Source organism: Pseudophryne corroboree, unplaced genomic scaffold, assembly GCF_028390025.1.
Source record: "Pseudophryne corroboree isolate aPseCor3 unplaced genomic scaffold, aPseCor3.hap2 scaffold_144, whole genome shotgun sequence".
Taxonomy (NCBI): domain Eukaryota; kingdom Metazoa; phylum Chordata; class Amphibia; order Anura; family Myobatrachidae; genus Pseudophryne; species Pseudophryne corroboree.
The window spans coordinates 1,086,744-1,114,446 of record NW_026968068.1 but is presented as its reverse complement, the minus strand read 5'-3'; the positions used below and the strand labels follow the sequence as shown (position 1 = coordinate 1,114,446).

The window sequence follows — 27,703 nt, the reverse complement described above, 5'->3', positions numbered from 1 at the left end:
CTCACTCATCATGGGAAAGTACCAATGTGTTTCTTCATTGGTTGATGGAAGAAACATCTTACAAAAACTCTCCACATTATTGACTTTTTAAAATGTTTCTAGGAATCGTTCTAGATGAATGCTTATTAGCCTTTGTCAGTATGCACTTTTGCAAAGTGTCGCTGTGGCGCAATCAGTTAGTGTGTAAGGCTATTAACCAAAAGGTTGGTGGTTCAATCCCACCCAGGGACTTAATTGACCTTGTTATCAGATTTTCGTGATCTTTAAGTAGACAAGTCAAAATTTCAAACCCCCTGTTATGGTGTAGGGTACCTGGCCTTCTCTGATGTAGTTAGATTTGATTCAGTGATTTTATAAAAACAGCTAGGAAGCACAATTTAGCAGTGGGTTGCAGAGAAAAAGAAATATGCTGGCAGAAAAATCCAATTGAGTGATTAAACAGCTCTTCATTTTCTGGCTTTATTTTTATGCTAACTAATTTGTTCTCTGAAAAGTGTCCACAAAGCCAAGTATCTGATTAACATATTTGTAGGGATGGTTTTTCATCTATTACTAAATTAAACTTGCTTCATTGGAAAGGCAGCAAGATGCATCCTCATTTCAATATCTACTGAAATAATACAGGTTGACACCAGGAAACATTAACGCCACTGCATCCTTGCTGCTTTCTCATGTGGAAGTCTGTTTAATGTGAAAACAAGGTGATATCTAATTAGCACACAGGTAAGGAATTAAGAAAATCTTTATTTAAGGGTGAAGATGTTTCTCACATAATCGTTGCCCCAATGCATCATTGAAATTCAAGCTGGAAAGATGATTTTAATGTATCACTTGTACATTTTGTATTGCTCTTCTGGTGACAATGTAGTTTGTTTTTGTCAATTACCATTTTAATAATAGGGTAAAGAAAATTAAGTGGATTTTTGAAAGAAAACAATACTGTCAATATACTATTAAAACAAATTAAAATGGTAAAAGTTATTGTACTTTAAGTAAAAATAAAAGCTAAAATATCAATCCCAGTTTTGGATTACTTTAATGAACAAAAAAAAATGCATATAGCAAAGGATAGTTTCAATCTGCCTACCTCTGGGTTATGGGCCCAGCATGCTTCCATTGCAGTACTCTGCTGCACATTTAAGTGCAAGAGATCCTGAAGCACTCACTCATCATGCGAAAGTACCAATGTGTTTCTTCATTGGTTGCTGGAAGAAACATCTTACAAAAACTCTCCAGATTATTGACTTTTTAAAGTTTTTCTAGGAAACGTTCTAGATGAATGCTTATTAGTCTTTGTCAGTATGGACTTTTTGCAAAGTGTCTCTGTGGCGCAATCTGTTAGTGTGTTCAGCTATTAATCAAAAGGTTGGTGGTTCAATCCCACCCAGGGACGTAATTGACCTTGTGATCAGATTTTGGTGATATTTAAGTAGACAAGTCAAAATTGCAAACCCTCTCTTATGGTGTAGGGTACCTGGCCTTCTCTGATGTAATCAGAGTTAGATTTGATTAAGTGATTTTATAAAAAAAACAGCTAGGAAGCACAATTTAGCAGTGGGTTGCAGAGAAAAAGAAAAATGCTGGCAGAAAAATCCAATTGAGTGATTAAACAGCTCTTCATTTTCTGGCTTTATTTTTATGATAACAAATTTGTTCTCTGAAAAGTGTCCACAAAGCCAAGTATCTGATTAACATCTTTGTAGGGATGGTTTTTCACCTATTACTAAATTAAACTTGCTTCATTAAAAAGGCAGCAAGATGCATCCTCATTTCAATATCTACAGAAATAATACAGGTTGACACCAGGAAACATTAACACCACTGCATCTTTGCTGTTTTCTCATGTGGAAGTCTGTTTAATGTGAAAACAAGGTGATATCTAATTAGCACACAGGTAAAGAATTAAGAAAATCTTTATTTAAGGGTGAAGATGTTTCTCACAAAATCGTTGCCCCAATGCATCATTGAAATTCAAGCTGGAAAGATGATTTTAATATATCACTTGTACATTTTGTATTGCTCTTCTGGTGACAATGTAGTTTGTTTTTGTCAATTACCATTTTAATAATCGGGTAAAGAAAATTAATTGGATTTTTGAAAGAAAACAATACTGTCAATATACTATTAAAACAAATTAAAATGGTAAAAGTTATTGTACTTTAAGTAAAAATAAAAGCTAAAATATCAATCCCAGTTTTTGATTACTTTAATGAACAAAAAAAAATGCATATAGCAAAGGATAGTTTCAATCTGCCTACCTCTGGGTTATGGGCCCAGCATGCTTCCATTGCAGTACTCTGCTGCACATGTAAGTGCAAGAGATCCTGAAGCACTCACTCATCATGCGAAAGTACCAATGTGTTTCTTCGTTGGTTGCTGGAAGAAACATCTTACAAAAACTCTCCAGATTATTGACTTTTTAAAGTTTTTTTAGGAAACGTTCTAGATGAATGCTTATTAGTCTTTGTCAGTATGTACTTTTTGCAAAGTGTCTCTGTGGTGCAATTGGTTAGTGTGTTCAGCTATTAATCAAAAAGTTGGTGGTTCAATCCCACCCAGGGACATAATTGACCTTGTGATCAGATTTTGGTGATATTTAAGTAGACAAGTCAAAATTGCAAACCCCCTCTTATGGTGTAGGGTACCTGGCCTTCTCTGATGTAATCAGAGTTAGATTTGATTAAGTGATTTTATAAAAAAACAGCTAGGAAGCACAATTTAGCAGTGGGTTGCAGAGAAAAAGAAAAATGCTGGCAGAAAAATCCAATTGAGTGATTAAACAGCTCTTCATTTTCTGGCTTTATTTTTATGATAACAAATTTGTTCTCTGAAAAGTGTCCACAAAGCCAAGTATCTGATTAACATTTTTGTAGGGATGGTTTTTCACCTATTACTAAATTAAACTTGCTTCATTGGAAAGGCAGCAAGATGCATCCTCATTTCAATATCTACGGAAATAATACAGGTTGACACCAGGAAACATTAACGCCACTGCATCTTTGCTGTTTTCTCATGTGGAAGTCTGTTTAATGTGAAAACAAGGTGATATCTAATTAGCACACAGGTAAGGAATTAAGAAAATCTTTATTTAAGGGTGAAGATGTTTCTCACAAAATCGTTGCCCCAATGCATCATTGAAATTCAAGCTGGAAAGATGATTTTAATATATCACTTGTACATTTTGTATTGCTCTTCTGGTGACAATGTAGTTTGTTTTTGTCAATTACCATTTTAAAAATCGGGTAAAGAAAATTAATTGGATTTTTGAAAGAAAACAATACTGTCAATATACTATTAAAACAAATTAAAATGGTAAAAGTTATTGTACTTTAAGTAAAAATAAAAGCTAAAATATCAATCCCAGTTTTGGATTACTTTAATGAACAAAAAAAAAATGCATATAGCAAAGGATAGTTTCAATCTGCCTACCTCTGGGTTATGGGCCCAGCATGCTTCCAGTGCAGTACTCTGCTGCACATGTAAGTGCAAGAGATCCTGAAGCACTCACTCATCATGCGAAAGTACCAATGTGTTTCTTCATTGGTTGCTGGAAGAAACATCTTACAAAAACTCTCCAGATTATTGACTTTTTAAAGTTTTTCTAGGAAACGTTCTAGATGAATGCTTATTAGTCTTTGTCAGTATGTACTTTTTGCAAAGTGTCTCTGTGGCGCAATCGGTTAGTGTGTTCAGCTATTAATCAGAAGGTTGGTGGTTCAATCCCACCCAGGGACGTAATTGACATTGTGATCAGATTTTGGTAATATTTAAGTAGACAAGTCAAAATTGCAAAACCCCTCTTATGGTGTAGGGTACCTGGCCTTCTCTGATGTAATCAGAGTTAGATTTGATTAAGTGATTTTATTAAAAAAACAGCTAGGAAGCACAATTTAGCAGTGGGTTGCAGAGAAAAAGAAAAATGCTGGCAGAAAAATCCAATTGAGTGATTAAACAGCTCTTCATTTTCTTGCTTTATTTTTATGATAACAAATTTGTTCTCTGAAAAGTGTCCACAAAGCCAAGTATCTGATTAACATCTTTGTAGGGATGGTTTTTCACCTATTACTAAATTAAACTTGCTTCATTGGAAAGGCAGCAAGATGCATCCTCATTTCAATATCTACGGAAATAATACAGGTTGACACCAGGAAACATTAACGCCACTGCATCTTTGCTGTTTTCTCATGTGGAAGTCTGTTTAATGTGAAAACAAAGTGATATCTAATTAGCACACAGGTAAGGAATTAAGAAAATCTTTATTTAAGGGTGAAGATGTTTCTCACAAAATCGTTGCCCCAATGCATCATTGAAATTCAAGCTGGAAAGATGATTTTAATATATCACTTGTACATTTTGTATTGCTCTTCTGGTGACAATGTAGTTTGTTTTTGTCAATTACCATTTTAATAATCGGGTAAAGAAAATTAATTGGATTTTTGAAAGAAAACAATACTGTCAATATACTATTAAAACAAATTAAAATGGTAAAAGTTATTGTACTTTAAGTAAAAATAAAAGAGCAAAAATATCAATCCCAGTTTTGGATTACTTTAATTAACAAAAAAAAAATGCATATAGCAGAGGATAGTTTCAATCTGCCTACCTCTGGGTTATGGACCCAGCATGCTTTCATAACAGTACTCTGCTGCACATGTAAGTGCAAGAGATCCTGAAGCACTCACTCATCATGGGAAAGTACCAATGTGTTTCTTCATTGGTTGATGGAAGAAACATCTTACAAAAACTCTCCAGATTATTGACTATTTAAAGTTTTTATAGGAAACGTTCTAGATGAATGCTTATTAGCCTTTGTCAGTATGTACTTTTGCAAAGTGTCGCTGTGGCGCAATCAGTTAGTGTGTACAGCTATTAACCAAAAGGTTGGTGGTTCAATCCCACCCAGGGACATAATTGACCTTGTTATCAGATTTTGTTGATCTTTAAGTAGACAAGTCAAAATTTCGAAAACCCCTGTTATGGTGTAGGGTACCTGGCCTTCTCTGATGTAATCAGAGTTAGATTTGATTCAGTGATTTTATAAAAACAGCTAGGAAGCACAATTTAGCAGTGGGTTGCAGAGAAAAAGAAATATGCTATCAAAAAAATCCAATTGAGTGATTAAACAGCTCTTCATTTTCTGGCTTTATTTTTATGCTAACAAATTTGTTCTCTGAAAAGTGTCCACAAAGCCAAGTCTCTGATTAACACCTTTGTAGGGATGGTTTTTCACCTATTACTAAATTAAACTTGCTTCATTGGAAAGGCAGCAAGATGCATCCTCATTTCAATATCTACTGAAATAATACAGGTTGACACCAGGAAACATTAACGCCACTGCATCCTTGCTGCTTTCTCATGTGGAAGTCTGTTTAATGTGAAAACAAGGTGATATCTAATTAGCACACAGGTAAGGAATTAAGAAAATCTTTATTTAAGGGTGAAGATGTTTCTCACAAAATCGTTGCCCCAATGCATCATTGAAATTCAAGCTGGAAAGATGATTTTAATATATCACTTGTACATTTTGTATTGCTCTTCTGGTGACAATGTAGTTTGTTTTTGTCAGTTACCATTTTAATAATCGGGTAAAGAAAATTAATTGGATTTTTGAAAGAAAACAATACTGTCAATATACTATTAAAACAAATTAAAATGGTAAAAGTTATTGTACTTTAAGTAAAAATAAAAGCTAAAATATCAATCCCAGTTTTGGATTACTTTAATGAACAAAAAAAAATGCATATAGCAGAGGATAGTTTCAATCTGCCTACCTCTGGGTTATGGACCCAGCATGCTTCCATTACAGTACTCTGCTGCACATGTAAGTGCAAGAGATCCTGAAGCACTCACTCATCATGGGAAAGTACCAATGTGTTTCTTCATTGGTTGATGGAAGAAACATCTTACAAAAACTCTCCACATTATTGACTTTTTAAAATGTTTCTAGGAATCGTTCTAGATGAATGCTTATTAGCCTTTGTCAGTAAGTACTTTTGCAAAGTGTCGCTGTGGCGCAATCAGTTAGTGTGTAAGGCTATTAACCAAAAGGTTGGTGGTTCAATCCCACCCAGGGACTTAATTGACCTTGTTATCAGATTTTGGTGATCTTTAAGCAGACAAGTCAAAATTTCAAACCCCCTGTTATGGTGTAGGGTACCTGGCCTTCTCTGATGTAATCAGAGTTAGATTTGATTCAGTGATTTTATAAAAACAGCTAGGAAGCACAATTTAGCAGTGGGTTGCAGAGAAAAAGAAATATGCTGGCAGAAAAATCCAATTGAGTGATTAAACAGCTCTTCATTTTCTGGCTTTATTTTTATGCTAACTAATTTGTTCTCTGAAAAGTGTCCACAAAGCCAAGTATCTGATTAACATATTTGTAGGGATGGTTTTTCACCTATTACTAAATTAAACTTGCTTCATTGGAAAGGCAGCAAGATGCATCCTCATTTCAATATCTACTGAAATAATACAGGTTGACACCAGGAAACATTAACGCCACTGCATCCTTGCTGCTTTCTCATGTGGAAGTCTGTTTAATGTGAAAACAAGGTGATATCTAATTAGCACACAGGTAAGGAATTAAGAAAATCTTTATTTAAGGGTAAAGATGTTTCTCACAAAATCATTGCCCCAATGCATCATTGAAATTCAAGCTGGAAAGATGATTTTAATATATCACTTGTACATTTTGTATTGCTCTTCTGGTGACAATGTAGTTTGTTTTTGTCAATTACCATTTTAATAATAGGGTAAAGAAAATTAAGTGGATTTTTGAAAGAAAACAATACTGTCAATATACTATTAAAACAAATTAAAATGGTAAAAGTTATTGTACTTTAAGTAAAAATAAAAGCTAAAATATCAATCCCAGTTTTGGATTACTTTAATGAACAAAAAAAAAATGCATATAGCAAAGGATAGTTTCAATCTGCCTACCTCTGGGTTATGGGCCCAGCATGCTTCCATTGCAGTACTCTGCTGCACATGTAAGTGCAAGAGATCCTGAAGCACTCACTCATCATGCGAAAGTACCAATGTGTTTCTTCATTGGTTGCTGGAAGAAACATCTTACAAAAACTCTCCAGATTATTGACTTTTTAAAGTTTTTCTAGGAAACGTTCTAGATGAATGCTTATTAGTCTTTGTCAGTATATTCTTTTTGCAAAGTGTCTCTGTGGTGCAATCGGTTAGTGTGTTCAGCTATTAATCAAAAGGTTGGTGGTTCAATCCCACCCAGGGACGTAATTGACCTTGTGATCAGATTTTGGTGATATTTAAGTAGACAAGTCAAAATTGCAAACCCCCTCTTATGGTGTAGGGTACCTGGCCTTCTCTGATGTAATCAGAGTTAGATTTGATTAAGTGATTTTATAAAAAAACAGCTAGGAAGCACAATTTAGCAGTGGGTTGCAGAGAAAAAGAAAAATGCTGGCAGAAAAATACAATTGAGTGATTAAACAGCTCTTCATTTTCTGGCTTTATTTTTATGATAACAAATTTGTTCTCTGAAAAGTGTCCACAAAGCCAAGTCTCTGATTAACACCTTTGTAGGGATGGTTTTTCACCTATTACTAAATTAAACTTGCTTCATTGGAAAGGCAGCAAGATGCATCCTCATTTCAATATCTACTGAAATAATACAGGTTGACACCAGGAAACATTAACGCCACTGCATCCTTGCTGCTTTCTCATGTGGAAGTCTGTTTAATGTGAAAACAAGGTGATATCTAATTAGCACACAGGTAAGGAATTAAGAAAATCTTTATTTAAGGGTGAAGATGTTTCTCACAAAATCGTTGCCCCAATGCATCATTGAAATTCAAGCTGGAAAGATGATTTTAATATATCACTTGTACATTTTGTATTGCTCTTCTGGTGACAATGTAGTTTGTTTTTGTCAGTTACCATTTTAATAATCGGGTAAAGAAAATTAATTGGATTTTTGAAAGAAAACAATACTGTCGATATACTATTAAAACAAATTAAAATGGTAAAAGTTATTGTACTTTAAGTAAAAATAAAAGCTAAAATATCAATACCAGTTTTGGATTACTTTAATGAACAAAAAAAAAATGCATATAGCAGAGGATAGTTTCAATCTGCCTACCTCTGGGTTATGGACCCAGCATGCTTCCATTACAGTACTCTGCTGCACATGTAAGTGCAAGAGATCCTGAAGCACTCACTCATCATGGGAAAGTACCAATGTGTTTCTTCATTGGTTGATGGAAGAAACATCTTACAAAAACTCTCCACATTATTGACTTTTTAAAATGTTTCTAGGAATCGTTCTAGATGAATGCTTATTAGCCTTTGTCAGTAAGTACTTTTGCAAAGTGTCGCTGTGGCGCAATCAGTTAGTGTGTAATGCTATTAACCAAAAGGTTGGTGGTTCAATCCCACCCAGGGACTTAATTGACCTTGTTATCAGATTTTGGTGATCTTTAAGCAGACAAGTCAAAATTTCAAACCCCCTGTTATGGTGTAGGGTACCTGGCCTTCTCTGATGTAATCAGAGTTAGATTTGATTCAGTGATTTTATAAAAACAGCTAGGAAGCACAATTTAGCAGTGGGTTGCAGAGAAAAAGAAATATGCTGGCAGAAAAATCCAATTGAGTGATTAAACAGCTCTTCATTTTCTGGCTTTATTTTTATGCTAACTAATTTGTTCTCTGAAAAGTGTCCACAAAGCCATCATCTGAAGCAAGAAGTGGTAACGAGGTGGAATTCAACCCTCTATATGCTTCAGAGGATGGAGGAGCAGCAAAAGGCCATTCAAGCCTATACATCTGACCACGATATAGGAGGTGGAATGCACCTGTCTCAAGCGCAGTGGAGAATGATTTCAACGTTGTGCAAGGTTCTGCAACCTTTTGAACTTGCCACACGTGAAGTCAGTTCAGACACTGCCAGCCTGAGTCAGGTCATTCCCGTCATCAGGCTTTTGCAGAAGAAGCTGGAGACATTGAAGGAGGAGCTAAGACAGAGCGATTCCGCTAGGCATGTGGGACTTGTGGATGGAGCCCTTCATTCGCTTAACCAGGATTCACGGGTGGTCAATCTGTTGAAATCAGAGCACTACATTTTGGCCACCGTGCTCGATCCTAGATTTAAAACCAACGTTGTATCTCTCTTTCCGGCAGACACAAGTCTGCAGGGGTTCAAAGACCTGCTGGTGAGAAAATTATCAAGTCAAGCGGAACTTGATCGGTCAACAGCTCCTCCTTCACATTCTCCCGCAATTGGGGGTGCGAGGAAAAGGCTCAGAATTCCGAGCCCACCCGCTGGCGGTGATGCAGGGCAGTCTGGAGCGACTGCTGATGCTGACATCTGGTCCGGACTGAAGGACCTGCCAACGATTACGGACATGTCGTCTACTGTCACTGCATATGATTCTCTCACCATTGAAAGAATGGTGGAGGATTATATGAGTGACCGCATCCAAGTAGGCACGTCAGACAGTCCGTACGTATACTGGCAGGAAAAAGAGGCAATTTGGAGGCCCTTGCACAAACTGGCTTTATTCTACCTAAGTTGCCCTCCCACAAGTGTGTACTCCGAAAGAGTGTTTAGTGCCGCCGCTCACCTTGTCAGCAATCGGCGTACGAGGTTACTTCCAGAAAATGTGGAGAAGATGATGTTCATTAAAATGAATTATAATCAATTTCTCCGTGGAGACATTGACCAGCAGCAATTGCCTCCACAAAGTATACAGGGAGCTGAGATGGTGGATTCCAGTGGGGACGAATTGATAATCTGTGAGGAGGGGGATGTACACGGTGATGAATCGGAGGATGATGAGGTGGACATCTTGCCTCTATAGAGCCAGTTTGTGCAAGGAGAGATTAATTGCTTCTTTTTTGGTGGGGGTCCAAACCAACCCGTCATTTCAGTCACAGTCGTGTGGCAGACCCTGTCACTGAAATGATGGGTTGGTTAAAGTGTGCATGTCCTGTTTATACAACATAAGGGTGGGTGGGAGGGCCCAAGGCAATTCCACCTTGCACCTCTTTTTTCTTTTTTTTTTCTTTGCGTCATGTGCTGTTTGGGGAGTGTTTTTTGGAAGGGCCATCCTGCGTGACACTGCAGTGCCACTCCTAGATGGGCCAGGTGTTTGTGTCGGCCACTTGGGTCGCTGAGCTTAGTCACACAGCTACCTCATTGCGCCTCTTTTTTTCTTTGCGTCATGTGCTGTTTGGGGAGTGTTTTTTGGAAGGGCCATCCTGCGTGACACTGAAGTGACACTCCTAGATGGGCCAGGTGTTTGTGTCGTCCACTTGGGTCGCTGAGCTTAGTCACACAGCTACCTCATTGCGCCTCTTTTTTTCTTTGCGTCATGTGCTGTTTGGGGAGTGTTTTTTGGAAGGGCCATCCTGCGTGACACTGCAGTGCCACTCCTAGATGGGCCAGGTGTTTGTGTCGGCCACTTGGGTCGCTGAGCTTAGTCATACAGCTACCTCATTGCGCCTCTTTTTTTCTTTGCGTCATGTGCTGTTTGGGGAGTGTTTTTTGGAAGGGCCATCATGCGTGACACTGCAGTGCCACTCCTAGATGGGCCAGGTGTTTGTGTCGGCCACTTGGGTCACTGAGCTTAGTCATCCAGCGACCTCGGTGCAAATTTTAGGACTAAAAATAATATTGTGAGGTGTGAGGTGTTAAGAATAGACTGAAAATGAGTGGAAATTATGGTTATTGAGGTTAATAATACTTTGGGATCAAAATGACTCCCAAATTCTATGATTTAAGCTGTTTTTTAGGGTTTTTTGAAAAAAACACCCGAATCCAAAACACACCCGAATCCGACAAAAAAAATTCGGTGAGGTTTAGCCAAAACGCGTTCGAACCCAAAACACGGCCGCGGAACCGAACCCAAAACCAAAACACAAAACCCGAAAAATTTCCGGTGCACATCTCTAGTGGCCATGCCATGTCACTGTGCAGGAGCCAGCACCGCTCACACACTAGTCCCCGGTGCAGCCCCCAACCCCCGGGACACCCGGAGCAACAAAATGTAGATTCAGGCCACCAGGCCACGCCCCTACCTATAAAACCATGCCTCCTTTTTACCATTGCGCTGCTTATCTGCGCGCACTGCATTACAATCTCCCTCGCCACCTCTCTGGGTGTCACCAGTGATAGTGACACCTCTGCCATGCTTGTAGCAGCTGGTCCTAAGATCTACGCCTCAAGCCCTGAGTGTTTGCCCTTGTGACTTGTTGATCATCATAGCAAAGCAGATGCTTACAGAAAACTGCAGGGGCTTAGATTGAAAATAAAAAAAATTGATGGGTATAAGGTAGAGAGGAGCGGGTTCGGTTCTCCGAGAACCGAATTCCCCACGAACTCCACGTGGTTTACACTGGTACGAGGCAGGCTCGGTTGTTCCCGCCTGACTCGGAAAACCTGAACAAGGGAAAATGTCATCATCCCGCTGTCGGATTCTCGCGAGATTCGGATTCCATATAAAGAGCTGCGCGTTGCCGCCATTTTTACTCGTGCATTGAAGAGAGAGCGGAGAGGACGTGGCTATGTTCTCTCAGTGGAAATCTCAATATCAGTGCTCAGTATCAGTGGATACTTATTGCTGCTCAGTAATACTAGTAGTGTGTCTCTCCTGCTCAGTGTCAGTTCTCAGTAGTATCCTCATCAGTGCTCAGTATCACTGCTCATTGTCTTGTGCTGCATTGTTGTGCTCAGCATACTACAGTACATTACTAATAGTCCAGTGCTGCATCTTGCTGCTCAGTGTCAGTTCTAGTATCCTCATCAGTGCTCACTATCACTGCTCATTGCATTGTGGTGTTCTGTATACTACAGTAACATAGTAATATAGTAACATATAGTAACATAGTTTTTGAGGTTGAATAGAGGCAAATTGCCCATCGTGTTCAACCTGTTTTAAGTTGTGATGATTCTACATACTTGCTGAATAATGTTTTATGACTAGTTAGCTACTACAACTCATGTTACCCCCGGATTAACCATGTTGATATTTTAAGTATTATAACCTTGGATAGCTTTTTCATTCAGAAATGTATCCATTCCTTTTTTAAATCCAATTACAGAGTCCGCCATTACCACCTTCCCTGGCAGGGAATTCCACATCCTGATTGCCCTAACAGTGAAGATCATAGTATCTCTCCTGGCAGGTAAGTAGGAGTTGGGCCAGAGCTGTGGAGGATTGCTGCTCGGGCACCCCCTGTCAAGTGAAGGAGATCCAACTGAGGCAGCACAAGGGAACTCTCGAAAGAAGAACAAGGCTAGAGGAAGATCTGAGACAAAGAAATCTGACTTTTACCAGAGCTGACCAGAGGAAAGCACAAACACAGTCCCCCACTACCACAAATAATGCAGTCGAGTTTCCCACATTTGGGGAAATCACAGGGGTCAGCATACCTAGAATGCAATGAATGAACCTCACCCTGGGAGAACAATCTTCATGACCATGGTATCGCCTATGCAAAATAAGTATGATTTGGGATAGGGCTGGGGAGGGCCGCTGCTCAGGCACATCTCTGTCAAGTAAAGGAGATTCAACTGAGGCAGCACAAGGGAACTCTCATCTGGAGACAACAACTGCAGGGAGAACACATATTTTCAGATGAACATGGGAGGGCAGAAGGCTGCCTAATACTGAAGCACCCCCAAACAACAAACCAAATGCAACAACTAGTACAAGCATTCCTGGGGGAAGTTCTGCAGAAGATGGATTTGCATACGGTGATGTCATCCAAGCAGTGGGCCAAAGTTGGCTGGAACCCTCATCTGCATATGAAAAGAGAAAAGGGGTATGCAGGGCATGGCGGCCTTTTGCGGCGCTTGGATGACCCTTAGTTCGCATTAAACACCCCCACCCTCCTTCGGTGTGGGGCTCATGTTGACAATGCCCCAGCCCCTGAAGCATTCAAGCTGATTTCTTACAGCAGCTTGGCACTGTAACAGCTCCAGAGCTGCTCTGTAAGGCAAGTAAAAGGGTGTGTAGTTTGCATTGTGCATTGGAAGGCACAAAGTAAGCAGACAGGAGGAGAAGTCAGGATAGTGCACAAGGGTATAAAAGGGAGGGGCTCAAGAAAAAAGAAGTGGAAACAGACAGCAAACTAGGCTGGAGAGAGACCTGAGACAAAGAGATCTGAATTATACGAGAGCCGACCAGGGGAAACACAAATTATGCAGTCAAGTTTCCCACATTTGGGGAAATCGCAGGGGCAGCACACCCAGAGTGCAATGGGTGAGCCTTGCCCTGGGAGAAGCACCTTCATGATCATAGTATCTCACCTGGCAGGTAAGTAGGAGTTGGGCTTGAGCTGGGGAGGGTCGCTGCTCGGGCACCCCCCTGTCAAGTGAAGGAGATCCAACTGAGGCAGCACAAGGGAACTCTCGAAAGAAGAACAAGGCTAGAGGAAGATCTGAAACAAAGAAATCTGACTTTTACCAGAGCTGACCAGAGGAAAACACAAACACAGTCCCCCACTACCACAAATAATGCAGTCGAGTTACCCACATTTGGGGAAATCACAGGGGTCAGCATACCCAGAATGCAATGAATGAACCTCACCCTGGGAGAATAATCTTCATGATCATGGTATCTCCTATGCAAAATAAGTATGATTTGGGATAGGGCTGGGGAGGGCCGCTGCTCAGGCACATCTCTGTCAAGTAAAGGAGATTCAACTGAGGCAGCACAAGGGAACTCCAGCATCCTCTACAGACTAAGAGAAAAGGATTTACCGGTAGGTATTAAAATCCTATTTTCTCATACGACCTAGAGGATGCTGGGGTCACATTAAGAACCATGGGGTTATACCAAAGCTCTTGAACGGGTGGAAGAGTGCGTACGACTCTGCAGCACCGAATGACCCAACTTGAGGTTATCATCGGCAAGGATGCAGTGGCGTTAATGTTTCCTGGTGTCAACCTGTATTATTTCAGTAGATATTGAAATGAGGATGCATCTTGCTGCCTTTCCAATGAAGCAAGTTTAATTTAGTAATAGGTGAAAAACCATCCCTACAAAGATGTTAATCAGATACTTGGCTTTGTGGACACTTTTCAGAGAACAAATTTGTTAGCATAAAAATGAAGCCAGAAAATGAAGAGCTGTTTAATCACTCAATTGGATTTTTTTGCCAGCATATTTCTTTTTCTCTGCAAACCACTGCTAAATTGTGCTTCCTAGCTGTTTTTATAAAATCACTGAATCAAATCTAACTCTGATTACATCAGAGAAGGCCAGGTACCCTACACCATAACAGGGGTTTTTGAAATTTTGACTTGTCTACTTAAAGATCACCAAAATCTGATAACAAGGTCAATTACATCCCTGGGTGGGATTGAACCACCAACCCTTTGGTTAATAACCAATCACACTAACCAATTGCGCCACAGAGACACTTTGCAAAAGTCCATACTGACAAAGGCTAATAAGCATTCATCTAGAACGTTTCCTAGAAAAACTTTAAAAAGTCAATAATCTGGAGAGTTTTTGTAAGATGTTTCTTCCATCAACCAACGAAGAAACACATTGTTACTTTCCCATGATGAGTGAGTGCTTCAAGATCTCTTGCACTTACATGTGCAGCAGAGTACTGTAATGAAAGCATGCTGGGTTCATAACCCAGAGGTAGGCAGATTGAAACTATCCTCTGCTATATGCATTTTTTTTTGTTAATTAAAGTAATCCAAAACTGGGATTGATATTTTTTCTCTTTTATTTTTACTTAAAGTACAATAACTTTTACCATTTTAATATGTTTTAATAGTATATTGACAGTATTGTTTTCTTTCAAAAATCCACTTAATTTTCTTTACCCGATTATTAAAATGGTAATTGACAAAAACAAACTACATTGTCACCAGAAGAGCAATACAAAATGTACAAGTGATATATTAAAATCATCTTTCCAGCTTGAATTTCAATGATGCATTGGGGCAACGATTTTGTGAGAAACATCTTCACCCTTAAATAAAGATTTTCTTAATTCCTTACCTGTGTGCTAATTAGATATCACCTTGTTTTCACATTAAACAGACTTCCACATGAGAAAGCAGCAAGGATGCAGTGGCGTTAATGTTTCCTGGTGTCAACCTGTATTATTTCAGTAGATATTGAAATGAGGATGCATCTTGCTGCCTTTCCAATGAAGCAAGTTTAATTTAGTAATAGGTGAAAAACCATCCCTACAAAGATGTTAATCCGATACTTGGCTTTGTGGACACTTTTCAGAGAACAAATTTGTTAGCATAAAAATAAAGCCAGAAAATGAAGAGCTGTTTAATCACTCAATTGGATTTTTCTGCCAGCATATTTCATTTTCTCTGCAACCCACTGCTAAATTGTGCTTCCTAGCTGTTTTTTTATAAAATCACTTAATCAAATCTAACTCTGATTACATCAGAGTAGGCCAGGTACCCTACACCATAAGAGTGGGTTTGAAATTTTGACTTGTCTACTTAAAGATCACCAAAATCTGATGACAAGGTCAATAACATCCCTGGGTGGGATTGAACCACCAACCCTTTGGTTAATAACCAAACACACTAACCGATTGCACCACAGAGACACTTTGCAAAAGTACATACTGACAAAGGCTAATAAGCATTCATCTAGAACGTTTCCTAGAAAACTTTAAAAAGTCAATAATCTGGAGAGATTTTGTAAGATGTTTCTTCCATCAACCAATGAAGAAACGCATTGGTACTTTCCCATGATGAGTGAGTGCTTCAGGATCTCTTGCACTTACATGTGCAGCAGAGTACTGCAATGGAAGCATGCTGGGCCCATAACCCAGAGGTAGGCAGATTGAAACTATCCTCTGCTATATGCATTTTTTTTTGTTAATTAAAGTAATCCAAAACTGGGATTGATATTTTTGCTCTTTTATTTTTACTTAAAGTACAATAACTTTTACCATTTTAATTTGTTTTAATAGTATATTGACAGTATTGTTTTCTTTCAAAAATCCACTTAATTTTCTTTACCCTATTATTAAAATGGTAATTGACAAAAACAAACTACATTGTCACCAGAAGAGCAATACAAAATGTACAAGTGATATATTAAAATCATCTTTCCAGCTTGAATTTCAATGATGCATTGGGGCAACGATTTTGTGAGAAACATATTCACCCTTAAATAAAGATTTTCTTAATTCCTTACCTGTGTGCTAATTAGATATCACCTTGTTTTCACATTAAACAGACTTCCACATGAGAAACCTGCTGTGGACACTTTTCAGAGAACAAATTTGTTATCATAAAAATAAAGCCAGAAAATGAAGAGCTGTTTAATCACTCAATTGGATTTTTCTGCCAGCATTTTTCTTTTTCTCTGCAACCCACTGCTAAATTGTGCTTCCTAGCTGTTTTTTTATAAAATCACTTAATCAAATCTAACTCTGATTACATCAGAGAAGGCCAGGTACCCTACACCATAAGAGAGGGTTTGCAATTTTGACTTGTCTACTTAAATATCACCAAAATCTGATCACAAGGTCAATTACGTCCCTCGGTGGGATTGAACCACCAACCTTTTGATTAATAGCTGAACACACTAACAGATTGCGCCACAGAGACACTTTGCAAAAAGTCCATACTGACAAAGACTAATAAGCATTCATCTAGAACGTTTCCTAGAAAAACTTTAAAAAGTCAATAATCTGGAGAGTTTTTGTAAGATGTTTCTTCCAGCAACCAATGAAGAAACACATTGGTACTTTCGCATGATGAGTGAGTGCTTCAGGATCTCTTGCACTTAAATGTGCAGCAGAGTACTGCAATGGAAGCATGCTGGGCCCATAACCCAGAGGTAGGCAGATTGAAACTATCCTTTGCTATATGCATTTTTTTTTTGTTCATTAAAGTAATCCAAAACTGGGATTGATATTTTAGCTTTTATTTTTACTTAAAGTACAATAACTTTTACCATTTTAATTTGTTTTAATAGTATATTGACAGTATTGTTTTCTTTCAAAAATCCAATTAATTTTCTTTACCCGATTATTAAAATGGTAATTGACAAAAACAAACTACATTGTCACCAGAAGAGCAATACAAAATGTACAAGTGATATATTAAAATCATCTTTCCAGCTTGAATTTCAATGATGCATTGGGGCAACGATTTTGTGAGAAACATCTTCACCCTTAAATAAAGATTTTCTTAATTCCTTACCTGTGTGCTAATTAGATATCACCTTGTTTTCACATTAAACAGACTTCCACATGAGAAAACAGCAAAGATGCAGTGGCGTTAATGTTTCCTGGTGTCAACCTGTATTATTTCCGTAGATATTGAAATGAGGATGCATCTTGCTGCCTTTCCAATGAAGCAAGTTTAATTTAGTAATAGGTGAAAAACCATCCCTACAAAAATGTTAATCAGATACTTGGCTTTGTGGACACTTTTCAGAGAACAAATTTGTTATCATAAAAATAAAGCCAGAAAATGAAGAGCTGTTTAATCACTCAATTGGATTTTTCTGCCAGCATTTTTCTTTTTCTCTGCAACCCACTGCTAAATTGTGCTTCCTAGCTGTTTTTTTATAAAATCACTTAATCAAATCTAACTCTGATTACATCAGAGAAGGCCAGGTACCCTACACCATAAGAGAGGGTTTGCAATTTTGACTTGTCTACTTAAATATCACCAAAATCTGATCACAAGGTCAATTACGTCCCTCGGTGGGATTGAACCACCAACCTTTTGATTAATAGCTGAACACACTAACAGATTGCGCCACAGAGACACTTTGCAAAAAGTCCATACTGACAAAGACTAATAAGCATTCATCTAGAACGTTTCCTAGAAAAACTTTAAAAAGTCAATAATCTGGAGAGTTTTTGTAAGATGTTTCTTCCAGCAACCAATGAAGAAACACATTGGTACTTTCGCATGATGAGTGAGTGCTTCAGGATCTCTTGCACTTAAATGTGCAGCAGAGTACTGCAATGGAAGCATGCTGGGCCCATAACCCAGAGGTAGGCAGATTGAAACTATCCTTTGCTATATGCATTTTTTTTTGTTCATTAAAGTAATCCAAAACTGGGATTGATATTTTAGCTTTTATTTTTACTTAAAGTACAATAACTTTTACCATTTTAATTTGTTTTAATAGTATATTGACAGTATTGTTTTCTTTCAAAAATCCACTTAATTTTCTTTACCCTATTATTAAAATGGTAATTGACAAAAACAAACTACATTGTCACCAGAAGAGCAATACAAAATGTACAAGTGATACATTAAAATCATCTTTCCAGCTTGAATTTCAATGATGCATTGGGGCAACGATTTTGTGAGAAACATCTTCACCCTTAAATAAAGATTTTCTTAATTCCTTACCTGTGTGCTAATTAGATATCACCTTGTTTTCACATTAAACAGACTTCCACATGAGAAAGCAGCAAGGATGCAGTGGCGTTAATGTTTCCTGGTGTCAACCTGTATTATTTCAGTAGATATTGAAATGAGGATGCATCTTGCTGCCTTTCCAATGAAGCAAGTTTAATTTAGTAATAGATGAAAAACCATCCCTACAAATATGTTAATCAGATACTTGGCTTTGTGGACACTTTTCAGAGAACAAATTAGTTAGCATAAAAATAAAGCCAGAAAATGAAGAGCTGTTTAATCACTCAATTGGATTTTTCTGCCAGCATATTTCTTTTTCTCTGCAACCCACTGCTAAATTGTGCTTCCTAGCTGTTTTTATAAAATCACTGAATCAAATCTAACTACATCAGAGAAGGACAGGTACCCTACACCATAACAGGGGGTTTGAAATTTTGACTTGTCTACTTAAAGATCACCAAAATCTGATAACAAGGTCAATTACGTCCCTGGGTGGGATTGAACAACCAACCTTTTGTTTAATAGCCTTACACACTAACTGATTGCGCCACAGCGACACTTTGCAAAAGTACATACTGACAAAGGCTAATAAGCATTCATCTAGAACGATTCCTAGAAACATTTTAAAAAGTCAATAATGTGGAGAGTTTTTGTAAGATGTTTCTTCCATCAACCAATGAAGAAACACATTGGTACTTTCCCATGATGAGTGAGTGCTTCAGGATCTTTTGCACTTACATGTGCAGCAGAGTACTGTAATGGAAGCATGCTGGGTCCATAACCCAGAGGTAGGCAGATTGAAACTATCCTCTGCTATATGCATTTTTTTTTTGTTAATTAAAGTAATCCAAAACTGGGATTGATATTTTTGCTCTTTTATTTTTACTTAAAGTACAATAACTTTTACCATTTTAATTTGTTTTAATAGTATATTGACAGTATTGTTTTCTTTCAAAAATCCACTTAATTTTCTTTACCCGATTATTAAAATGGTAATTGACAAAAACAAACTACATTGTCACCAGAAGAGCAATACAAAATGTACAAGTGATATATTAAAATCATCTTTCCAGCTTGAATTTCAATGATGCATTGGGGCAACGATTTTGTGAGAAACATCTTCACCCTTAAATAAATATTTTCTTAATTCCTTACCTGTGTGCTAATTAGATATCACCTTGTTTTCACATTAAACAGACTTTCACATGAGAAAACAGCAAAGATGCAGTGGCGTTAATGTTTCCTGGTGTCAACCTGTATTATTTCCGTAGATATTGAAATGAGGATGCATCTTGCTGCCTTTCCAATGAAGCAAGTTTAATTTAGTAATAGGTGAAAAACCATCCCTACAAAGATGTTAATCAGATACTTGGCTTTGTGGACACTTTTCAGAGAACAAATTTGTTATCATAAAAATAAAGCCAGAAAATGAAGAGCTGTTTAATCACTCAATTGGATTTTTCTGCCAGCATTTTTCTTTTTCTCTGCAACCCACTGCTAAATTGTGCTTCCTAGCTGTTTTTTTATAAAATCACTTAATCAAATCTAACTCTGATTACATCAGAGAAGGCCAGGTACCCTACACCATAAGAGGGGTTTTGCAATTTTGACTTGTCTACTTAAATATTACCAAAATCTGATCACAAGGTCAATTACGTCCCTGGGTGGGATTGAACCACCACCCTTTTGATTAATAGCTGAACACACTAACCGATTGCGCCACAGAGACACTTTGCAAAAAGTACATACTGACAAAGACAAATAAGCATTCATCTAGAACGTTTCCTAGAAAAACTTTAAAAAGTCAATAATCTGGAGAGTTTTTGTAAGATGTTTCTTCCAGCAACCAATGAAGAAACACATTGGTACTTTCGCATGATGATTGAGTGCTTCAGGATCTCTTGCACTTACATGTGCAGCAGAGTACTGCACTGGAAGCATGCTGGGCCCATAACCCAGAGGTAGGCAGATTGAAACTATCCTTTGCTATATGCATTTTTTTTTTTGTTCATTAAAGTAATCCAAAACTGGGATTGATATTTTAGCTTTTATTTTTACTTAAAGTACAATAACTTTTACCATTTTAATTTGTTTTAATAGTATATTGACAGTATTGTTTTCTTTCAAAAATCCAATTAATTTTCTTTACCCGATTATTAAAATGGTAATTGACAAAAACAAACTACATTGTCACCAGAAGAGCAATACAAAATGTACAAGTGATATATTAAAATCATCTTTCCAGCTTGAATTTCAATGATGCATTGGGGCAACGATTTTGTGAGAAACATCTTCACCCTTAAATAAAGATTTTCTTAATTCCATACCTGTGTGCTAATTAGATATCACCTTGTTTTCACATTAAACAGACTTCCACATGAGAAAACAGCAAAGATGCAGTGGCGTTAATGTTTCCTGGTGTCAACCTGTATTATTTCCGTAGATATTGAAATGAGGATGCATCTTGCTGCCTTTCCAATGAAGCAAGTTTAATTTAGTAATAGGTGAAAAACCATCCCTACAAAAATGTTAATCAGATACTTGGCTTTGTGGACACTTTTCAGAGAACAAATTTGTTATCATAAAAATAAAGCCAGAAAATGAAGAGCTGTTTAATCACTCAATTGGATTTTTCTGCCAGCATTTTTCTTTTTCTCTGCAACCCACTGCTAAATTGTGCTTCCTAGCTGTTTTTTTATAAAATCACTTAATCAAATCTAACTCTGATTACATCAGAGAAGGCCAGGTACCCTACACCATAAGAGAGGGTTTGCAATTTTGACTTGTCTACTTAAATATCACCAAAATCTGATCACAAGGTCAATTACGTCCCTGGGTGGGATTGAACCACCAACCTTTTGATTAATAGCTGAACACACTAACAGATTGCGCCACAGAGACACTTTGCAAAAAGTCCATACTGACAAAGACTAATAAGCATTCATCTAGAACGTTTCCTAGAAAAACTTTAAAAAGTCAATAATCTGGAGAGTTTTTGTAAGATGTTTCTTCCAGCAACCAATGAAGAAACACATTGGTACTTTCGCATGATGAGTGAGTGCTTCAGGATCTCTTGCACTTAAATGTGCAGCAGAGTACTGCAATGGAAGCATGCTGGGCCCATAACCCAGAGGTAGGCAGATTAAAACTAACCTTTGCTATATGCATTTTTTTTTTGTTCATTAAAGTAATCCAAAACTGGGATTGATATTTTAGCTTTTATTTTTACTTAAAGTACAATAACTTTTACCATTTTAATTTGTTTTAATAGTATATTGACAGTATTGTTTTCTTTCAAAAATCCACTTAATTTTCTTTACCCTATTATTAAAATGGTAATTGACAAAAACAAACTACATTGTCACCAGAAGAGCAATACAAAATGTACAAGTGATACATTAAAATCATCTTTCCAGCTTGAATTTCAATGATGCATTGGGGCAACGATTTTGTGAGAAACATCTTCACCCTTAAATAAAGATTTTCTTAATTCCATACCTGTGTGCTAATTAGATATCACCTTGTTTTCACATTAAACAGACTTCCACATGAGAAAACAGCAAAGATGCAGTGGCGTTAATGTTTCCTGGTGTCAACCTGTATTATTTCCGTAGATATTGAAATGAGGATGCATCTTGCTGCCTTTCCAATGAAGCAAGTTTAATTTAGTAATAGGTGAAAAACCATCCCTACAAAAATGTTAATCAGATACTTGGCTTTGTGGACACTTTTCAGAGAACAAATTTGTTATCATAAAAATAAAGCCAGAAAATGAAGAGCTGTTTAATCACTCAATTGGATTTTTCTGCCAGCATTTTTCTTTTTCTCTGCAACCCACTGCTAAATTGTGCTTCCTAGCTGTTTTTTTATAAAATCACTTAATCAAATCTAACTCTGATTACATCAGAGAAGGCCAGGTACCCTACACCATAAGAGAGGGTTTGCAATTTTGACTTGTCTACTTAAATATCACCAAAATCTGATCACAAGGTCAATTACGTCCCTGGGTGGGATTGAACCACCAACCTTTTGATTAATAGCTGAACACACTAACAGATTGCGCCACAGAGACACTTTGCAAAAAGTCCATACTGACAAAGACTAATAAGCATTCATCTAGAACGTTTCCTAGAAAAACTTTAAAAAGTCAATAATCTGGAGAGTTTTTGTAAGATGTTTCTTCCAGCAACCAATGAAGAAACACATTGGTACTTTCGCATGATGAGTGAGTGCTTCAGGATCTCTTGCACTTAAATGTGCAGCAGAGTACTGCAATGGAAGCATGCTGGGCCCATAACCCAGAGGTAGGCAGATTGAAACTATCCTTTGCTATATGCATTTTTTTTTTTGTTCATTAAAGTAATCCAAAACTGGGATTGATATTTTAGCTTTTATTTTTACTTAAAGTACAATAACTTTTACCATTTTAATTTGTTTTAATAGTATATTGACAGTATTGTTTTCTTTCAAAAATCCACTTAATTTTCTTTACCCTATTAATAAAATGGTAATTGACAAAAACAAACTACATTGTCACCAGAAGAGCAATACAAAATGTACAAGTGATACATTAAAATCATCTTTCCAGCTTGAATTTCAATGATGCATTGGGGCAACGATTTTGTGAGAAACATCTTCACCCTTAAATAAAGATTTTCTTAATTCCTTACCTGTGTGCTAATTAGATATCACCTTGTTTTCACATTAAACAGACTTCCACATGAGAAAGCAGCAAGGATGCAGTGGCGTTAATGTTTCCTGGTGTCAACCTGTATTATTTCAGTAGATATTGAAATGAGGATGCATCTTCCTGCCTTTCCAATGAAGCAAGTTTAATTTAGTAATAGATGAAAAACCATCCCTACAAATATGTTAATCAGATACTTGGCTTTGTGGACACTTTTCAGAGAACAAATTAGTTAGCATAAAAATAAAGCCAGAAAATGAAGAGCTGTTTAATCACTCAATTGGATTTTTCTGCCAGCATTTTTATTTTTCTCTGCAACCCACTGCTAAATTGTGCTTCCTAGCTGTTTTTATAAAATCACTGAATCAAATCTAACTACATCAGAGAAGGCCAGGTACCCTACACCATAACAGGGGGTTTGAAATTTTGACTTGTCTACTTAAAGATCACCAAAATCTGATAACAAGGTCAATTAAGTCCCTGGGTGGGATTGAACAACCAACCTTTTGGTTAATAGCCTTACACACTAACTGATTGCGCCACAGCAACACTTTGCAAAAGTACATACTGACAAAGGCTAATAAGCATTCATCTAGAACGATTCCTAGAAACATTTTAAAAAGTCAATAATGTGGAGAGTTTTTGTAAGATGTTTCTTCCATCAACCAATGAAGAAACACATTGGTACTTTCCCATGATGAGTGAGTGCTTCAGGATCTTTTGCACTTACATGTGCAGCAGAGTACTGTAATGGAAGCATGCTGGGTCCATAACCCAGAGGTAGGCAGATTGAAACTATCCTCTGCTATATGCATTTTTTTTTTGTTAATTAAAGTAATCCAAAACTGGGATTGATATTTTTGCTCTTTTATTTTTACTTAAAGTACAATAACTTTTACCATTTTAATTTGTTTTAATAGTATATTGACAGTATTGTTTTCTTTCAAAAATCCACTTAATTTTCTTTACCCGATTATTAAAATGGTAATTGACAAAAACAAACTACATTGTCACCAGAAGAGCAATACAAAATGTACAAGTGATATATTAAAATCATCTTTCCAGCTTGAATTTCAATGATGCATTGGGGCAACGATTTTGTGAGAAACATCTTCACCCTTAAATAAATATTTTCTTAATTCCTTACCTGTGTGCTAATTAGATATCACCTTGTTTTCATATTAAACAGACTTTCACATGAGAAAACAGCAAAGATGCAGTGGCGTTAATGTTTCCTGGTGTCAACCTGTATTATTTCCGTAGATATTGAAATGAGGATGCATCTTGCTGCCTTTCCAATGAAGCAAGTTTAATTTAGTAATAGGTGAAAAACCATCCCTACAAAGATGTTAATCAGATACTTGGCTTTGTGGACACTTTTCAGAGAACAAATTTGTTATCATAAAAATAAAGCCAGAAAATGAAGAGCTGTTTAATCACTCAATTGGATTTTTCTGCCAGCATTTTTCTTTTTCTCTGCAACCCACTGCTAAATTGTGCTTCCTAGCTGTTTTTTTATAAAATCACTTAATCAAATCTAACTCTGATTACATCAGAGAAGGCCAGGTACACTACACCATAACAGGGGGTTTGAAATTTTGACTTGTCTACTTAAAGATCACCAAAATCTGATAACAAGGTCAATTAAGTCCCTGGGTGGGATTGAACCACCAACCTTTTGGTTAATAGCCTTACACACTAACTGATTGCGCCACAGCGACACTTTGTGAAAGTACATACTGACAAAGGCTAATAAGCATTCATCTAGAACGATTCCTAAAAACATTTTAAAAAGTCAATAATGTGGAGAGTTTTTGTAAGATGTTTCTTCCATCAACCAATGAAGAAACACATTGGTACTTTCCCATGATGAGTGAGTGCTTCAGGATCTCTTGCACTTACATGTGCAGCAGAGTACTCTAATGGAAGCATGCTGTGTCCATAACCCAGAGGTAGGCAGATTGAAACTATCCTCTGCTATATGCATTTTTTTTGTTAATTAAAGTAATCCAAAACTGGGATTGATATTTTTGCTCTTTTATTTTTACTTAAAGTACAATAACTTTTACCATTTTAATTTGTTTTAATAGTATATTGACAGTATTGTTTTCTTTCAAAAATCCAATTAATTTTCTTTACCCGATTATTAAAATGGTAATTGACAAAAGCAAACTACATTGTCACCAGAAGAGCAATACAAAATGTACAAGTGATATATTAAAATCATCTTTCCAGCTTGAATTTCAATGATGCATTGGGGCAACGATTTTGTGAGAAACATCTTCACCCTTAAATAAAGATTTTCTTAATTCCTTACCTGTGTGCTAATTAGATATCACCTTGTTTTCACATTAAACAGACTTCCACATGAGAAAGCAGCAAGGATGCAGTGGCGTTAATGTTTCCTGGTGTCAACCTGTATTATTTCAGTAGATATTGAAATGAGGATGCATCTTGCTGCCTTTCCAATGAAGCAAGTTTAATTTAGTAATAGGTGAAAAACCATCCCTACAAAGATGTTAATCAGATACTTGGCTTTGTGGACACTTTTCAGAGAACAAATTTGTTAGCATAAAAATAAAGCCAGAAAATGAAGAGCTGTTTAATCACTCAATTGGATTTTTTTGCCAGCATATTTCTTTTTCTCTGCAACCCACTGCTAAATTGTGCTTCCTAGCTGTTTTTATAAAATCACTGAATCAAATCTAACTCTGATTACATCAGAGAAGGCCAGGTACCCTACACCATAACAGGGGTTTTCGAAATTTTGACTTGTCTACTTAAAGATCAACAAAATCTGATAACAAGGTCAATTACGTCCCTGGGTGGGATTGAACCACCAACCTTTTGGTTAATAGCCGTACACACTAACTGATTGCGCCACAGTGACACTTTGCAAAAGTACTTACTGACAAAGGCTAATAAGCATTCATCTAGAACGTTTCCTATAAAAACTTTAAATAGTCAATAATCTGGAGAGTTTTTGTAAGATGTTTCTTCCATCAACCAATGAAGAAACACATTGGTACTTTCCCATGATGAGTGAGTGCTTCAGGATCTCTTGCACTTACATGTGCAGCAGAGTACTGTAATGGAAGCATGCTGGGTCCATAACCCAGAGGTAGGCAGATTGAAACTATCCTCTGCTATATGCATTTTTTTTGTTAATTAAAGTAATCCAAAACTGGGATTGATATTTGTGCTCTTTTATTTTTACTTAAAGTACAATAACTTTTACCATTTTAATTTGTTTTAATAGTATATTGACAGTATTGTTTTCTTTCAAAAATCCAATTAATTTTCTTTACCCGATTATTAAAATGGTAATTGACAAAAACAAACTACATTGTCACCAGAAGAGCAATACAAAATGTACAAGTGATATATTAAAATCATCTTTCCAGCTTGAATTTCAATGATGCATTGGGGCAACGATTTTGTGAGAAACATCTTCACCCTTAAATAAAGATTTTCTTAATTCCTTACCTGTGTGCTAATTAGATATCACCTTGTTTTCACATTAAACAGACTTCCACATGAGAAAACAGCAAAGATGCAGTGGCGTTAATGTTTCCTGGTGTCAACCTGTATTATTTCCGTAGATATTGAAATGAGGATGCATCTTGCTGCCTTTCCAATGAAGCAAGTTTAATTTAGTAATAGGTGAAAAACCATCCCTACAAAGATGTTAATCAGACACTTGGCTTTGTGGACACTTTTCAGAGAACAAATTAGTTAGCATAAAAATAAAGCCAGAAAATGAAGAGCTGTTTAATCACTCAATTGGATTTTTCTGCCAGCATATTTCTTTTTCTCTGCAACCCACTGCTAAATTGTGCTTCCTAGCTGTTTTTTTATAAAATCACTTAATCAAATCTAACTCTGATTACATCAGAGAAGGCCAGGTACCCTACACCATAAGAGGGGGTTTGAAATTTTGACTTGTCTACTTAAAGATCACCAAAATCTGATAACAGGGTCAATTACATCCCTGGGTGGGATTGAACCACCAACCCTTTGATTAATAACCAAACACACTAACCGATTGCGCCACAGAGACACTTTGCAAACTTACATACTGACAAAGGCTAATAAGCATTCATCTAGAACGTTTCCTAGAAAAACTTTAAAAAGTCAATAATCTGGAGAGTTTTTGTAAGATGTTTCTTCCATCAACCAACGAAGAAACACATTGGTACTTTCCCATGATGAGTGAGTGCTTCAGGATCTCTTGCACTTACATGTGCAGCAGAGTACTGCATTGGAAACATGCTGGGCCCATAACCCAGAGGTAGGCAGATTGAAACTATCCTCTGCTATATGCATTTTTTATTGTTAATTAAAGTAATCCAAAACTGGGATTGATATTTTTGCTCTTTTATTTTTACTTAAAGTACAATAACTTTTACCATTTTAATTTGTTTTAATAGTATATTGACAGTATTGTTTTCTTTCAAAAATCCACTTAATTTTCTTTACCCTATTATTATAATGGTAATTGACAAAAACAAACTACATTGTCACCAGAAGAGCAATACAAAATGTACAAGTGATACATTAAAATCATCTTTCCAGCTTGAATTTCAATGATGCATTGGGGCAACGATTTTGTGAGAAACATCTTCACCCTTAAATAAAGATTTTCTTAATTCCTTACCTGTGTG

General features: G+C 36.9%; 3 non-coding genes across 3 annotated transcripts; all 3 read right to left on the bottom strand.

Annotated features, from left to right (window-relative positions):
• Positions 1–12,312: 12,312 nt before the first annotated feature.
• Positions 12,313–12,476, bottom strand: LOC134997111 (U1 spliceosomal RNA). Its single transcript, XR_010199664.1, has one exon. It is a non-coding gene; the product is annotated as a U1 spliceosomal RNA (small nuclear RNA).
• A 655-nt stretch (positions 12,477–13,131) lies between these two features.
• On the bottom strand, positions 13,132–13,294 carry LOC134997237 (U1 spliceosomal RNA). The gene has a single exon (XR_010199782.1). It is a non-coding gene; the product is annotated as a U1 spliceosomal RNA (small nuclear RNA).
• A 152-nt stretch (positions 13,295–13,446) lies between these two features.
• On the bottom strand, positions 13,447–13,610 carry LOC134997087 (U1 spliceosomal RNA). The gene has a single exon (XR_010199641.1). It is a non-coding gene; the product is annotated as a U1 spliceosomal RNA (small nuclear RNA).
• Between the last annotated feature and the right edge of the window lie 14,093 nt (positions 13,611–27,703).